The 11,779-nt window shown below is 30.1% G+C and overlaps 1 long non-coding RNA gene across 1 annotated transcript; it reads left to right on the forward strand.

Annotated features, from left to right (window-relative positions):
- The first annotated feature begins 914 nt into the window (after window positions 1-914).
- On the forward strand, window positions 915-2,059 carry LOC138362548 (uncharacterized). Its single transcript, XR_011227758.1, has 3 exons — window positions 915-1,338; window positions 1,482-1,610; window positions 1,990-2,059. It is a non-coding gene; the product is annotated as an uncharacterized lncRNA (long non-coding RNA).
- Window positions 2,060-11,779: the final 9,720 nt, after the last annotated feature.

Genomic DNA, 11,779 nt, shown 5'->3' on the forward strand with positions numbered 1-11,779 from the left:
GGATTGCATTTAAGATATTCTTTGTATTCGGTTAAATATAGATCTTGACTGGCGGATAAAAACATGAGAATGAGGCGATTTATTTCATTTAATAAACATGCACACGTTGAATTGCTCTTGGTGGCTTTGAAATGTAAAGAACAATGTAAATGTCTACAATCTGGGTTCTTTTTACTATCTGCATAAAAATTAATAGTCTTCAAAGAATCTTGATATCCTCTAATTAGATTTTTGGAGAGCATTTGACAAAGATTAGTTATACTATGTGAAGGTGGTGGAAAATTATTACGTTTATTATAAACTTGTATAGGTTTTGGTATGGAATACTCATCTAATTTAATTTCTTCTCCAAATTTATAGATAGTTGAACTCCTTATATTAAAGACAGTAAGATACTGCAATACCGGTAATTTAAAAAGGATTTGATTAATTCCATAAACCCAAGCATATTTTACATTAAACTTGGTTACTAACAATTCTAGGCACTTATTCAAATCATCATCGTCATCATCACTAATCATTTCATCTTCATCTGCCTTTAAATGTAGAGATGTATAAATATTTTTAAGAGGGCGTTATAATTGTTTGGCCGAAAAAATTCGGCCTAACACGAAAAATTTATAAAAATACTACAACGTTCTGGCAACACCGTGGTGCAAACCGTTTAATGTTATGATAATAAATAACGTAATTAGAGCAAATTTTCCAGCCGCAATTGCCCGAAATCTGGTCCTCGCGGCTCGGGTGCGCCGTAGGGTGATGCGTCATACGTTGTAAGCGTCTAGTATTTCGCAATAGAGTGGAGAATATCTTGTTATGCATATACAAATTATAAACACACTCGCTGGCAACTGTCTTCTGTGAGAGGGAGGGGCTATAATCCGATTACTCTGGTTTAGTCACCCTCTCACTGTCTGTGCCGGCGGTCGCATGCCTGACGCGCTCGCACAGATCGTATTTTCTTGCATATACTGCACAATGGATATAGTATCGGACAAGAAGAAAGCTCTAAAGGCAAGAGCTCTACGCGTTAGCCAAGTAAAGAAGGAGCGTAAAGCCACACTGAGGCAAAACAAGAGTTCCCTTGAGTGAAGAGAGAGGGCAGCCTCCCGCCCCCACAACACACTACCTCGCCTCACACCCAGGCACCCACACCTCCTGTGGCACCTGCCACACCTCTGTGGCACCTGCCACACCTCCTGCTGCACCTGCCACACCACCTGCGGCACCTGCCACACCACCTGCGGCACCTGCCACTCAAGATCTTAGACCTGCAACTCAAGACGTTCTCCCTCTTGATGTTGCAAGATGTTGCATATTTCAGACCAATTATATTAGGTTAGTATGTATTATGTTTTATATCTTGATACTATATCATAAATAATTGTAAATATAAAGCTGCTGTCTTTTTTTTTATTTTTTTTTATTTTTTTTTTTTATTTTTTTTTTAATAATTTTTTTTTTTTTTTTTTTTTTATCAGGCGATCTTCATGGAACTTACACACTTTACTGAAGGAATGCCAATCTACAAGGGTGGTAATTTTGATTGAAATTGGTAGTTCATCAACCTCAGCCAAAGGTGGCTGAACTTTGACCTTCATTTTTTACAGGTAACTAATTTGCAACTATATGGTTGAATAACTTTTTTATTTATTATTCAATTTACATGGAACTTGCACATTATATGTAGAGTCTGTGCCTCTAAAAACTCAAGTTATATATTTCCCCTAAGATCATTTATTGATTTTATATATATTTATAAACATCATTTTGTTGCATAATTTTTTGGGTGAACTTTGAAAATTTGTATTATTGCACTAAATAGGTTTGGGATAATAATGCCACTAGACAACCTTTATTATATAGTATTGTGATAGCTGAGTATCATAGAAATAATATCAGTTGATATTTGTATTTGTTATATCAACTTTAAAACATGTAAAAAAATGGTTAAAAAAAGTTTTTTTTTTTTTCTCCCTCTCTATTTAGGCTGCGATGCTGAAACTTGGACCACTTGCAGCCCTCTTCACGTGTAACACGTCAATAAATTTTCATTGCACTAGAACAACTTTTATGAACCCTAACTATCGCCCCCTTAAGAGGGAAATGAAAAGCTGATTTATCTACATTACAAAAACCATTAGACATATTTACTACTAAAACAGAAGCTTCATAAAGAATATGATTTTTATAAAGACGGGGATTATAGTAACTATCATTTGGTTCATAAGATGTTTTTTGAATGTAGTTGAAAGCTAACAATAAACAATTATTATCCATTTTTTATATATATATATATTTTAAATGTTAGAAGATTGCATGTTATATATATAGTATAATATATATTTAATTATTTATTTACATATTTTTTTAATTTATATATAAACGATTCGATTATTATTATTATTATTATTATCATCATTATTACTATTATTAATAATATTATTCTTAATATTATTAACTGCAGCATTAGTCGTAGCAGTATCGATAGTAATAGTTGTACCAATATTATCAATAGGGTTATTTGTAATTGTATTAGTAAGTATATTATTATTATTATTATTATTAGATATTGATAGAGAATTATTATTTATGGTTGGTGAAGCTTCTTTAGATGCCAATGGGTAAGTGTGATCTTCCAAATTAGAGATTGTATTTACATTCATATGACGATAACGGTGTCGTAGGGCCATTCGTGCATTGCTACCCCAGTGAATACTTTCATCATTTGTAAGCAATTGGTTAACTTCACCAACGCCATCCTCACCACTAAATTCTTCATCTTCTTCATTTCCACCTTCCATTATTATTTCACCTTGATTAATATAACTTTTTAAAAATTCCTTAACGTTTGAATGTCCTAAAATTTCACTAATAATTTTAAAAGGTAAAATATGATTCTTACCTAATTGTCTTGAAAGACTGTTAAAAGTACGTGTAGCAAAATCAGCTCGGAGTGAATGGAGACCTGCCCCTTTTAAATCTTCTTGAACACTATATTCTTCATTAGGAGATAATTTCTGATTTCTTTCTTTAGCAACTTTCCAAAGATAACTTTTAAAAACTTTATGTGTACTCTGGTAACTAGAATCAAAAATAGGTTTATCCAAATGATCAGCTATATTTGTCCCAGGATATTTCAGTAGAGTTAATCGTAACATCTTCTTATTTGCATAGGGAATGAGGTATTGAATAAAAAAAGTGGAAGCCCCTCCTTTTAATAAGGGAATGTTGCGATCCTTACCGTGTTTACTGTATACTACTGGCAAAACAACAGTCTGAGTGGCTGGGTAATATGCATCTACAACATTACGATAAGTTACATTGTTGGCTTCTTTGGCTCGAAGACCTGTATGGTATATAAGTAAAATTTTGTAAGCATGTTCAGACTGAGAAAAATTCCATATTCTAGCAACCGTCTGAGCGATCAAACGGCTATCTAAAATAGGCTTATTGTTACGGCGTAAATTAACAGATGTACGAGGAAGACGCATTTCTTGTCCAAGAATGGGACCTACGATGTACTTGTTTAGTGTTCGAACGTTGGTTAGACGCGTCATATATTTTAAATTGGCATCCCGGTTTAAATATACATTATATATATTTATCAAATCTGGTGTAACCGGTGCCTCCCGACCGACTTGCTGAAGCTTAAAACGGCCAAATTTTTCAAACGTACACTTGTAATTCTTCAAACTAGATGGGTTAAGTAATAAACGTTTTTTGCGCCTTTGTAGTGTGGATATAGGAGGAGAAGATTGTTGTTTATTGGTTTCTTCATCTTCATTTTCGACATATGTTATAATTTCTCGTTGCGTACGTGGATTAAAAATAGGACGATTGAATTCCTGTTTTATACATTCCAAATCACTTTGGTTTAGGTATTTACTAAATATTTGATCAATAACATGTTCATCCATTTTTTTATATATTTACCAAAAATTTTATATTAGAGGGGGTAAGTATATGTGTATTAGAGGAATAGTAATGAATAGGAATATATATGTGCTGAAGCACAATATAATACTTGTATAATTTACATAAGTTAAGCTTACAGGCACAGAAAACATTTCACCCATATATTTTGTATAATTATTTGTTATAATTTCTTTCATTTGAGCAATTTTATCTAAACAAGAAAGACTAGGATTATTATTATTATTATTATTATTATTATTATTATTATTATTATTATTGTTAATATTACTAATTTTGTTATTAATGTTCCCTGCAGTTATCTCATGTTGAAAATTCCGAATTTGTCGTATATCTTTGCTTATATTATCATAAATAAACTTTTCTAAATCAGGAATAATATAGAGATAATATACAGATACAATTTGTTGAAGTTTTTCTTTACGCAAATCAATATTAAACATGCTATTTAATGATATACCGACTAAACTAAAAATTAAACTATAATTTTGTGATGGTAATAAAATAGATAAAAATATAGAGGCTATATTAAATATATTCATAATTTTAGAACATAACGAATATAATCGAGATATTGAACAAAAATTTTCATAATTTTTATAAATTTTATCAATTTCATCAATATATTGTTCAATTATTAAATTATCTAATTCTAAAAGTATGTTATTTTCATGTTGTAAGCCGTTATTACTATTCATTGTAATTATTTTTTGTATTATTTAAAAAATATAATGTTGGATATATCTAATACAAAAATTTACTATTGTTTACAATGTTCAGGATTTTTCTGTTGGATTCTTAATATTCCCATCGAGTATAAATATTGTCCCAAGTGTTTTTCAACAGCCACAATTAATGTCTACATTAAAGATGCCAAGTTCTTATTGGATGCGTCAATTACTAATGAAATTTGCGAGCGAGGAAATACTAATAAAGAATTCAAACTTCATGAATGTACTAAACACTCAGATTATACCTCATTTATGGAAAAAAGTTCCCAATCTGGAAGAAGAATGTTTTCTCTTATTCTCATCCCCCCCTGTAGCACCTGAGGGTAGATTAAAATTTCAACAGAATGCGGTAACACAACCAAATTTATCCTCATTACAAACAATATCTGTAATCTATTTAAATAAAAGTGATACAAATATGTTGAGTATCACCAGTAACGGTATTTTAAAAATAAATGTTTCTCAGGAAATTGGAGAAATTTTATTAGTAGCTATACTATTTATTAAATCAATTGGAAAAACATATGTTATTATATCAGTCGAAGATAATAGTATTAGTGTAGTATGTATTTTAAAAAATCATATTAAAGGAGGAAAATTTTTTAATCAACAACTTTCCCAATTTCGTAAAAGCTATATCTATACCAACTTTTCAGTATACAGCCACTTGGAAATATTTAAACAATTATTGAGAGGAACCAATACCCTTTAAAACTTGTGGATTATTACATCGACATATGGCACAAAATAACTTGTCAAAGTTATCCATCTGGTAACAAGAAATACATATACCATGCCCACAATGTAATATTATAAGATCTTTATCGCTATTTTCATTTAAACAAATTGGACAAGTAAAGCGGACATATTTGGAATATATGGCTAAAGCTTCTGGAAGATTTTGCTGTTGGAGATAACAGTCTTCCTGGTCTTCATTTTTTATAGTGATGTGATCATAATTCCATAAAATATATACTTCAGCTTCTACCAAGTTTTTATTATCAACATAACAATTATTGATGTTAGATAATTCATGGAATTTACTGTACATTTGTAATGATGATCTTTTTTTATCCTTATTACGTTTTTTTCTTTTTCGTTTTCGTTTTCGTTTAAGATAATGTCGATTTCTTTGGGGATCTTGTAAATAAAGTAAATAAATATTTTCTCCTTTAGTTATCATTTTTTATTAATTTTATACGTCCTGTGAGTGCGAGATGATGGAGAAGTTTTAGTGGATTTTTTAAATGGTGTGTCTGTAAACGATATGTCATTAGTGTATATATGTTACTTTTTAAATACTCAAGAGGTCGGCGACACATTTTGGTTTTTTGGGGAATATTTAAAGAAGTAGTTGACTCTTCCACAGAAAAAACATATGCTATTTCAGGAAATTCTGATAATGTACAACATATATTATTCTTTGGGGGGGAAGTAGGATGGTAGATGAGTTGGCCTTGTTCTACGAAAAAATGATAATTTTGAGGCATAATATGAACAAAAACATTTTCACGTTCATTTTTAGTATTTTTATTATTATGTTTATATACAGCCATAGAGTATGGTATGAGTGGTAAAGATTCTTTTTCTATTGTCTTTCTTTTATTGTTTAGTATCAGATTTTTACTTACTTCAATCTGATTTGGTGAAAAATATATAAATAAATAAAACCAAATAATAATACTAAGAATAGTAAGAATAACGAAAAATAAAATATCATAATACATACACATTTTTTGTATAATTAAATATTTAGTCTAGTGACTATTCTTCGCGATGGTAAATCTGGAGAGGTAAGACTTTTTAAAAATAATTGATAAAATATATTATCATTATCATTAGCATTATATGATGATATATCTGATAATACCATTTGAGCTTCTCGTGGAGTTAACTGTAATCCCTCTTTTTTTTCTCCATTCTCTCTCTCATGTGTAGGACAATTGTTTTTATTCATAGCACATCTCACACTCTCTATATCCCATTGCACTGTACTAGGTGGACTAATAATACGGACGTGTTCCAACGAAGTTTGAATCATAGTTGTAGATAAATGTTCAATACCCTCCTTTATTTTCAATTCATTATCTTGGAAAAGTTTTTCAAATATTTTAGTTATATTTTCATCATGTTTGGTAATTTTTAAAAACTTCTTTGGATTCCCTAATATCGACTGTGAGATGGTGAGATTAGATGACCCAAAGGCTGGAGGAGGTGGTAACACTTTCATATTTCAAATATAAAAATAATAAGATCAAATAAGACAATGATCAGTTTATCAAAGTGTGATATTTTAAAATTACATGAGGCACAGAAACATCAAAATGTCAATACCCATTTGTTACATTTATACAATCCCCAAAATATTGGAAATAAAAAAAATAGGGATTTGGAAGAATTTCCGTTAGTTTATGATTCAAAGTTATATAAGTTTATCACATATGTAAAAGAATACAAATCTAAATTAGGAAGTAATGTAGCTATTATTGAAAAATTTGATAAACATTTTTTATCTTGCTCGCCTCAGTATGTATTAGGACATTACCTCATGGGTGATACAGGTGTTAACAGATATTATCAAGAATTTCAAACAAAATTAGGTGATATTAGCCATATATCGGGAAGTTTTGCCCTAGGTAACATGTTAACTCCAAATTTGGATTATACAATGTGGATTAGGTCTGAAGATTTACAGCTCCATCGTATATTTGTTGGTCAAGTATTTCTGACAGTTTCACAAATGCGTCAACTAATAAGTCAGTCTCCATACAGAAAACATCAAATACTAGGTTTCAGTGATGTTACTACACCTTCGAATTTTGAAAAATTGGTTAACGAAGAAAATGCTGCCCAGTTCTTTGATTTTATTCCATTTCTTCGTAACCATTCAAAATCAGTTCTTGAAAAAGATATGGTATATATTACTGAAAAAATTGTATATTGTAAAACTTAAAGTAATGTAATTTCAAATAAAAAATGAATAAACAGGAATCAACTAAAATTATTAATACCTTAGATCAATTATTATTGCTTCCTATAGGTAAATTATATGGACAAATTCAAGATATAAATGATACAGCTATTATAAAGAAGATTTTAGATGATTTTAATGATATTATTATTAAAGGAGATGAAAATATTCAAAAAATCATTGATCCAAATCTCTTAGCATTTTCTAACAAAACTAATATTCAAAATTTCAAAGCAAATATAGAAGCACTTCTTTGTGGTGACCTTTATTTTTTAAGAAAATTAACATTTATATATGGAACAAAAGTACGAGAAATGTTCCGGATACATATTCAGACTAAATATCCATATTATATTTATTGTAATTATTTACAAGATGTAAATATGTTGCTTACGTGTCTTAATGATTGTGAAATATATGATGAAAAATCTCTATGTACAATATTTAATGATGATAATATATATAATAATATCCAGGCAATTATAATTTGGACAAGATTTAAAGAGTGGTTTAAAATTTATCCATACTGTTCCATTCTAAAACAAATTTCAAAATTAGAAACAAGTGAGAGTTTTATAGAATTTATGCGTTTACATAATAAAATTAATACTGGATGTTTTCGATATAGTCTTGTAAATTTTGGAGATCGAATTTTTCTCATAAGAGACAAATATAAACGAAGATTTTGTAATGAAAGTTTAGTACACAATGAAAAAAAAAATATTATAGAAGATGCTTCCCATCCTTTAGCTACCATTCAAGATGAGCAGTTATATTGGAACTGTAGTAATTCAATGGATATTGAAAGTTTATTGCAAACTTCATCTTTTGAGAAAGCAGTTTTTAATAAAGGATGTAAAGCTCTATGTAATCCACATAATTATAATTTAGCTAAAACCTACTTATATCCTAATTCAAAAATACATCCCATTGACCCAAATTTTAATAAAAAATTTATTTATGTATGTGAAACTGGGTCGATTTTGAGGTTAATATCATTGGAACTTCAAGAACATTCTCTTAGACATTACACCGTTATACATCCCACAAATATATTTAATTACCATAATACTATTATACTTTTGTTATTTATCATAATAATAATATTAATTGTTTACTTTTATTTATACATATATAAAAATATATAATGACTATAGTTAGTATAGAAACTATTACCCCCAGCAACACCCCTAACCCTAACCCCAGCAACACCCCTAACCCTAACCCCAGCAACAACCCTAACCCTAACACCAGCAATAACCCTAACCCTAACCCCAGCAACACCCCTAACCCTAACCCTAACCTCAGCAACACCCCTAACCCTAACCCTAACCTCAGCAACAACCCTAACCCTAACCCCAGCAACAACCCTAACCCTAACCCCATCAACAACCCTAACCCCAGCAACGACCCTAACCCAAGCAACGACCCTAACCCCAACAACACCCCTAACCCCAGCAACCCCCCTAACCCTAATTCTAGCAACAACCCTAATAATTCAAGTGACAACCCTAATAATTCCAGCAACAACCCTAATCCCAGCAACACCAACCCGATCTCAAGTCCTACCTCCAACTCCACCAACCTTAACCAACCTAATAATCAAAATTCAAATAACATTATAAATAATCGCCAAACAAAAGTTATATTAAAACTAATTACAATTACACTTATGACATCTGTTTTTGGTACAGTTTTATATATTCTTGGAGATAATATGGTAAATAGAAAAATTTATGAATGTATAACCCCTTATTTGTTATCTCATATACAAAATAATTTGAATAATTATTCGATAATTTCTAATTAAAAACATACAGAGTCAGTACCTGATGTGAATTCAATTTTAATATTTAAAATAATTTTAAACACTTATAATTTGTAAAAAAAAAAAAAAAAAAAAAAAAAAAAAAAAACGTGTGTCATACTTCTCAAATTTAGGTAGGCTATGATATAAAAACAGCATTTATTACACATTTTTACACATCCAAAGTATAATAATAGCATTAAACTTATAGTTAAAAACTAATCCTTAATAATATAGTCTATTAGAACAGTTTGATCAATTTGTTGGTTTCCTGATATAGAAGTGAATTTTGGATAATGTAATTCCACTATTCACCTTTTCAAAATTTTCCTCTAGATAATGGGAAAAAAGAGCATTACACTCACAACAAAACATTTTATCTCCAACATAAATGAACTTGTTTCCCTTAAACTCTTTAATAGCATATAAGGCATCACTATAATATTCATACTTTAAAGGTTCTCTTTCACTTAGGTTGAGTTCATCTATCATTTCATAATATCCTGAAGTGCTCATATAAAAACTACCCTCAGCCATTGCACTTGGGATTGAACTCTTTTTTTCTAGTGGCCATGTCATTAAAAGAACATCAGGATGATATTTATTATTAATTGCCTCAGAGATATTTATATTATCAACCTCCATCCATGATATAGAATTTATGTTTGAGTAATTATCAGTAGCTTTCACGTCCACATTTCTTAATCTCAATAGATTTTCAATGAATGCAGTGCCAGCAAAAACACTTACAAGAGAACCTTCACCTGTGAATTTAATAATTGCATCTATTTCTATTTCTAGTGGCAAATAATGATCAAATACTCCTCGTAGCATTCTACACAAATCAGGAAAAATATGAAGACAGTTAATTATATACACAATTTCTTCTTCCAATGGGTAAATTGAAGAAAACTTCTTGGATATTTTATTCCTTTTTACATCTAGTGAGAAATCCATCTGTTTCTCCAACTGCCTTTTTTCTTCATCTGGTGTTATTATTGTGTATATCTTCTTTTCATCTGCATTCAAGATAAAATTCCACCACTCTGCAGCGTTCGAAGATGATATTTTATCTTGGAATTTTCTTATAAATAACTTTGGTAACTTTCCACCATGAGTGGGAATTTCATCAAATTCTGAAAAAAAAAACTATCAAAAAGGACTTTTCGACAGCCTCTGTTCAATAAAACTGTCCCACACACATGGCACGGTATTTCATATGCATGTTGTGTGTTGAAATGTATTACTAAGTAGTACATTGCAAAGAACTTTTTCTGGCAAATATCACAGGCAAAACATTTTCTTGTCAAAATTTTAGACAGATAATTACCATTGCAGATTTCTCTCTCACACCGATCACATTTTGTATGGGTCAGGTAAGACTGATGATCAAATAAAAAAATAACTTTATCACCCTTGTATGTTGAAATATTCTTAAAAAAACTTTTAGGAGATGTCATTATCAGCACTTGATTATAACAGTCTGTTCCACCACTAGTAATCTCTTCACCATTCACAAAGGCTTCACCTCTCCATTCCAATTGACGTAGTTCTTGTTCAAGTTGAGTCCAACCATTAGAGGGTGATGATATTAGTAGTCGAACATTTTGATCCATAATAAATTTTTGAATGGTTGAACCCATCTCATATTCTGGTTTTGTGTCTGGTCTCACTATATATTTTTTTTGTTCATAAGTCAGATTTCGCCACATAATCTTTGCAACCGGACTTTCCCATATTTTGCTAGTGTCTGTTATTTGGGTTATAATATCATTGCCTAGTGGCCTAAACTGATGATTTTCATTTTCAATAAACTTGTTAAAAACAGAAATTACTTTTCTCCATATGTCTGTGCCAGTCATAATGTTCAATCCAATCTACCACCTGTAAAATCAAATGTATGATAGGTTAAATTTTTACAGACATATTGTGCAAATTAATGTTTATATATATTTCATATTTCAATCAGAGGAAAAAAAAAAAGATAAGCCTTATCATTTTGTGCTGAAGGTCGGTTATTTTAATAGTTTATTTACATTGTTTATGTATCAACTTTTGTGGTAAGATATGATTAATTCCAAACGATGTCATTCCTACCACATTAGAAAACATTTTCACTGATTATGACCATTATTGTAATTTTTTATTAAAAAAAATGTTAATTATTAGTAAAAAATCATATGATTACAACAAGATTCAGAACAGAATAATTAATTGAAAAAAAAAAATAATAATGAATTTCTTGGACCAATCTTCTGAAGGCTTTGTTGTTCTGTTGTAGCTAGTTAATATAAAGCTTCCATATAGAAGTCATCGTCCAATGTTCATTTTCTC

Source organism: Procambarus clarkii, unplaced genomic scaffold (assembly GCF_040958095.1).
Source record: "Procambarus clarkii isolate CNS0578487 unplaced genomic scaffold, FALCON_Pclarkii_2.0 HiC_scaffold_1980, whole genome shotgun sequence".
Classification (NCBI taxonomy): domain Eukaryota; kingdom Metazoa; phylum Arthropoda; class Malacostraca; order Decapoda; family Cambaridae; genus Procambarus; species Procambarus clarkii.